We start from the raw sequence: 5993 nt of genomic DNA, 5'->3' as shown, positions 1-5993 counted from the left end.
AGACACGCCCTGTTTTCCCGAAGACCGGACAGCTAAAGGTGGGGTCTCAAGTCCTTCACAAGGCCGAAGATGAAGGATGGCTGCAGATTGGAAAGTCAGCCCCCGAACTCTGCCTCAGGTAGAGAGGCACACATTTCCCTAGGCCAGTAGTTCTCAAGTTTGAGCGTGCACGAGCATCGTTGGAAGCTACTGTGCTCCTGGCTGGGCCCCAACCCTCACAGTTTTCAGTAGAGCTAAAGTGACGCCTGAGAATTTGCCTTTCTAGTAAGTTCCTAGGTGATGCTGACCTTGCTGGTCCCTGGACGGCACTTTGAGAGCCACTGCCTAAGCCATTGGCTCTCAAATTTGACTGCACAGTGCAATCACCTGGAATACTTAAAAAAATATTTATGCTTGGGTCCTACCCTCAGAAGTTCTGATTCAACTGATTTGGGTGCCACTTGGGTATCAGGATTTTAAAACTCTACAGGTGATTCTAACATACAGCAAAGTTCGAACAGTACTGCCTTAAATCGTCCATCGCCCCAGACAACTTTTGTGGGGGGAGAGGGGACAGGGACCTTCTCCCAGCCTGCTCTTGGTGACTTTGCTGGCTTTGAAGCTAGCTTCCCAGTCTTTGGAAAGGAAAAGCCTTTGCCTTACACATGTTTTGCCACTGACACAAGCACGATGTTGAATGTCCGCTTTTATCAACCATACAGGAATTATAAAGGATGAAACAATTCTCCCCAAGGCCTTAAGGACACAATGATAATGTAACATTGATAATTCTGCCTGCACTGTACGGAAGCCCCTTCAGCCACCGGGGCTCAGGATCTCCCGTGAGGAGCCAGAGAGATCTCTCAGGGTTAGTGATGACAGACTTATCAGTCTGGACCCATGGAGAATGAGAGTCCCAAATCCAGGCTGGGTCATAGGCACTGCATCCAAACTGGCCAAACGCTGACCTGCCCCGTTAATATTGGCTGTGGGGAAATCTCACTGGCCTCTGGCTGGAAGAGTGGGAGTGAGTGGGCGTGGTATTGGGTGTCCAGGATCGCTCGTGCGCGAACCCAAACTCCGGCCATACTGTGTTGAGTTACTGATACCAAGACTGAAGGGTGGGGATGAGGGTGGGAAAGCGCGTTCTCTTCACCTTTCAGAAGGGCCACGCGAGAGGCAGAGGCACGCGCGCCCCAGAGGATCCCCCCAGAGGCACCCCGCTGTGAATGGGTTTGGCTGCCTGGAGGGTTTCTCACCTCAATCTAGACCAACCAGGACAGGGATGGAGATAATAACCCAAGAGACCGGGTCCTCACAGGGATTATAACTTCCCAAGACTTCTGCCTTTCCTGGCCACTTGGCGGGTACTTAACCCTCCCCCCATCCAGAAGCAAGTGCACGGGGGTCACATGGGGGGTAAGGGGAACAGAATCCTCCCCCGCTAGTCAGGAACTCCGGGAGACTATCCTTTGGGCCGTGCAGTCCCCCCGTGGGAGAAAGAGATCAAAAGGGAGCCTGGAGTTTCCCAGAACGCACTCTTTTCCCTCTCTGCCCGTCTATGGCGGTGCTGGGGGACGTTGCTTTGGAGCGTCTTGGAAGACACCAGGAAAGTAGACATTGGAGTGGAGGAGCTGCAGATGGGCGGATTCCACAGAGTCCAGAGGGCGATTCGGCGCTCTGCCGGGCGCAGTCCCAGCATGGGCTCCCCTGTCATACCGCCGCGCCAGCGTGCGGACTACCCTCTGCGTCCCTGGCCTGGAGGGTCACGGCGTGTCCAAGCGATTTTCCCTGGAAAAGAGTTGGGAGAGCTCCCCTTTCCTTTGCGCGCTCACCATCCCCCCGCTTTCCGCCCCCCTCCCCTGCGCGAACACACACACACACACACACACACACACACACACACACGCACACACTTCGCGCGCTTCTTCGCTGGGGTTTCCCTGCGGGGCAGATTACTTTATGACAGGGTGTGATAAGTGGTGATTTTGTTCCTCTTTTGATGGTAGGATTGCTTTGTAAACAGAAGCGCAAACTCGTTCCGATAGTGGTTCCGCACCAGTGCGCGGCGGCAGCCCTGGCGCAGCGGGCGGCGGGGGCCGCGGCTGCACCTGTCGCCTGGGTCCGGGAGGGACCCGGGCCGCGCTGGGCGGGGGCGCGCCGCGCGATACTCTGGCCTCCAGGCCGTCTCGGTTTTCGGCCTCTGGGCCGCCAGGCTTGCAGTACATCCCAGGCCTGCTGTACCCACTGCTCCAAGAACTCCCAGCTGCAAGTGCGTGCCTGGAGGGGCCGTGGTGGGCGCACGTCAGCTCGCGGGGCCGCCCTTCTGCCCTCTCCCTGGCACCTATGGTAAGAGGTTTGGCTTCTTTCTTCTGTGGTTACTGGTAACCTTATTCCTTTGCCCTAGTCCAACTGGAGGTTTGAGGGGGCTTTTGTGAGCTGGAGGGAGGAATCGCTCAAGGTGAAGGCCTCAGGTCTTGGCGCGGCAGGACGCAGCTCAATTCCCCTCAAACTTTTCCCCTGAGTGGTCCAGCCCTCTCCTTCCCTGTTCAGCCTGGGTGCCAGTTTACCCTCGGAGGGACCCAGGAAAGACCCCACGTTGACTTAGGCTCTCTCAGGCCCAACGGGCGTGGAAGGTGAGCCTCTGCAGGAGGAGAGGCGCTACGCACAGCAGGTGATCACTCATTATTTCCCAGTAATCCCGACTCCTCTAAGGGGAAGGCGAAGCCGGCCACCGAAGGCCTGAACTTCCGAGTTAACCCATTGCTCAGGTCTAGATTTCCAAATCCCTTAAGGAGCCTCAAGTGGGGCCCTGGGGGTTTGGCACTTGAATGAAAAGATGGGAAGATTCCTGGAGGTTCTGGGGTGGAGTGAATGCACCTCCAGCAGAGCTTTTGCCCTGAGGGAAAGATTGTTCCCGGTGCAGCTTTGGGGGTGATGGAGCTGGGAGCGGGGGTTTACGGGTACAGAAGTAGATTCCAGCCAGCTATCCCGGGACACCAGGGGCCTCAGAAAACCTGAGCTCAGCATTATCTGAAGCCGGGAGCTCTCTGCAACCTGACACCAAGTCATGCCACTCCTTCCCGAAGCTCAGGGCGCCCGCACTGAGCAACGTACAAAAAGTTTTGAGATTGGGCTGAGAGAGTCCCAGGACCTGTTCGCTGCGGAACCTGCTCTTTGGTAGCAGCGCCGGGAGGGGGAAGGGGCCCGGTTAAAAAAAAAAGAAGAGAGCGAGAGAGAGACGAAAGGCAAAGTTTTCCCTGATTTGCAAGAGGCCTGAGGCCGAAGTTCTGGAGACTGCTTGGGTGCTGTGACAGTCACCCAGAGCAGTTAGTGGCCGTGGGCCTGCCCTGGCACTGGGCGCAGCTGGCACATTGGGGAGGCTGACTGGAGCCTGGGCGCTGGATGAAGCTGTGAGGTGTCCCCTCCCTCTCTTCGCCCCCCAGGGCTCCTTCCTGGAGGCGGCAGGATCGAGGTTCGGAGCTACGAAGGAGGTCGAGGTGGAGAAAGGCCCCGCGGGGCGAAGCAGGTGTCTGTGGAGCAAGGGGGAGGGCGCACACTCGGGAAGACGGGGGTTGCGAGGAGGCAGTCGCAGGAGGCGCCCTGAGCCACAGCGCCCGGCTGCGATGCGAAAAGGGAAGCAGCGATGGCGTTGACACGAACTAGACGTGAACCGGTCTCGGGTGCTCTGAGCGGGGGGACTGGAGCGGGGCAGCACGTCCCTGGGCAGGCTCCGCGGCCTCGGCGCACCACGCGCGTGCCGTGCTGAGCGCTTTGCGTCCATTCTCCTGGCCAAGTCTCACAACAAATTCCCCATTTTACAAGGGAGCCAACTGACTTCAGACGAGTTCAGTCACTTGCCCTAGATCACTCATCTGGTAAATGTCAACGACTAAGCTGAGTTTGGACCCCAAGTGGTCGTACTCCAGAGCTAGATTCTCGCTCCCGGCCGCTCCCGGATTCCTCGCGTCCCTCCCCGCTTCTCTCCCCTGCCGCCACTCTGGTCCCCGCGCCCGGCATCTGAGCGGACACCAGTGGCCCTCAGGCCCAAGGCCTGGGCTGCTTCACTTCCAAGTCGTCCTGTCCACGTCCATGCAACCCTGCACAGCGGCTTGGCTTCGCACCTAAGCACACTAGAGGCTTTGCCTCCCCTCCCCCCCGAAAAAGTACCGAAGTTGGAGTTGGCACTCTTCTTGCCCCACCCCGGCCCCAGTACCAGCCCTCCGGTCCTTCCCGGGCAGGGCCTGGCCCAGCCAGCCGGGTCCCAGGTCCCTCCGGCTCTCGCACCCGTAAGAGGGAGAAGCCAGGCTGCCGGGGCCTGAAACCGCGCTCGTTTCTAAGGCAGCACAGCACCTCCCGCCGGAGGCTCGCAGAGCTACAGGCGGGTCCTACGCGTGTGTCCGGCGCTCTGGAGAACTCGGCTTCCCCCAAACTATTTCGAGAGCTAGAAAAAGCCGGAGAAGTTAAATATAGGCAGGAATGGGTTAAAAACGCCATAATTTAAGGTATTTAAAATTCGCAAGGAAAAATACAAAACAAAACAAAACACCTGCAAACAAAACCCACACTTGTTGAGCAAGGTTCTAAGGCAGGTCCAAGAAAGTTTCCAATCAACCAGAGAATCGGCACCGGGACGAGAGTCCCACAGCCCAGGCACGATTAATATGCCCAGGCGACACAGGAACTCCGAGAGACACCACCACACCGCCCCTGAGAAGGCCGGGAGGGTGCAAGGCCATCTGGGCCGGCCACCAGGGATAGAGGCTCTTGCGCGGGATTAGAAAGGGGAGGCTTTGGTGCGGGGACAAGTCTTCTCCACTCCTCAGCGTGGAGCTGGCCTTTTGCACACATTTGCCTGAGGAGTCAGAGAAGATGATTTGAAACCGGTTCTTTGTTCCTCTCGCAGTGCCCGTGACGGCAGCCTGGCAGAGTAACTGGGCCTGTCCCAGGAGTCCCTGGCCCAAGCCCTGGGCTGGTGGCTGCCGGACTGGGGCTGGCGCAGTTGCAGCGCCAGCGGGGTCCGAGGCTGAGCTCCTGACCCTCCCTTCCCTCCCGGCCAGGTGTGGCTCCTACGGAGGTGAGCTCCTCGGGAGCCCCAAGTCCGGTGGCTTCTCGTGAAGCTCCCTTCTAATTAGAGCAGCGGTGAAATCATTTAGGTGATTTCATCTGTAATAGGAAAGCAACCTCCACCCCCAGCCCAAACCTCAGCTGACCATCCCGGAGCCACCGATGCCCCTTTCTCCCTTTAAAAAGTTTTAGTGGAAAAGATACAGAGCCGGGAAGCCACAGAGGAATGGGGGCGGGGCGGGGAGTCGTGAAAGTGAGAAGAGAGGGCGGACCTTAAATAGAAGTGTGAGTGTATGCGTGTGCAAGTGTGTGTGCGCGTGTATGTGTGCACGCGTGTTTGACTCTCTGCGGAGGGAGGAGACGAAACCTAGAAGTCAGAAATGAAACAGAATCGTGAATGTCTTCACCTACTGGGAAACACTTTGATCTGAGATCCGACGCTGAAGCAGCCCTGGGGGTTGCAGACTCGAATCCGCGAGGTTGAACCTCGCAGGCCGGCGGGGAGGCCTGGACCGGAGATATGGCTTCACCGCATGCATCCAGGTGCGCGGCACCTATCGGTTCTGACCCAGTCTCCAGGCCTTGCCCTCCCCCCCCCAAGGGCTGGAGATTCTCCCAGCCCCAAAGTTCCGAAGGGGAAGAGAGCCAAGGGAAGAGCGTGTAGATGCCCCCATGGCTCGAGTGCGAAAACACACCAAGTCACACTCGCGTCGCTCCCAGCACACTCCAGCAGGCAGTCTGCCTGGGTTCTTCGGCTAGGGATTGACCGGGAAAGCGGGTTGGGGCTGCTGGGAAAAGCTGGAGCTGATGGCGAGATTGCCGCGGCTATAAATCCATCACTTCCCAGGTCAGCTCTGCGAGGCGCTGGGACTAGGGCTGGCGGAGTGAATTCCTGGGCTAGCGCGCATGCGTCGGCAGGTAGCAACCCAGCTCTTTATGACCAGGTG

Source organism: Tursiops truncatus, chromosome 10 (genome assembly GCF_011762595.2).
Source record: "Tursiops truncatus isolate mTurTru1 chromosome 10, mTurTru1.mat.Y, whole genome shotgun sequence".
In the NCBI taxonomy this organism is placed as follows: Eukaryota; Metazoa; Chordata; class Mammalia; order Artiodactyla; family Delphinidae; genus Tursiops; species Tursiops truncatus.
Note: the sequence above shows the minus strand (reverse complement) of the source record.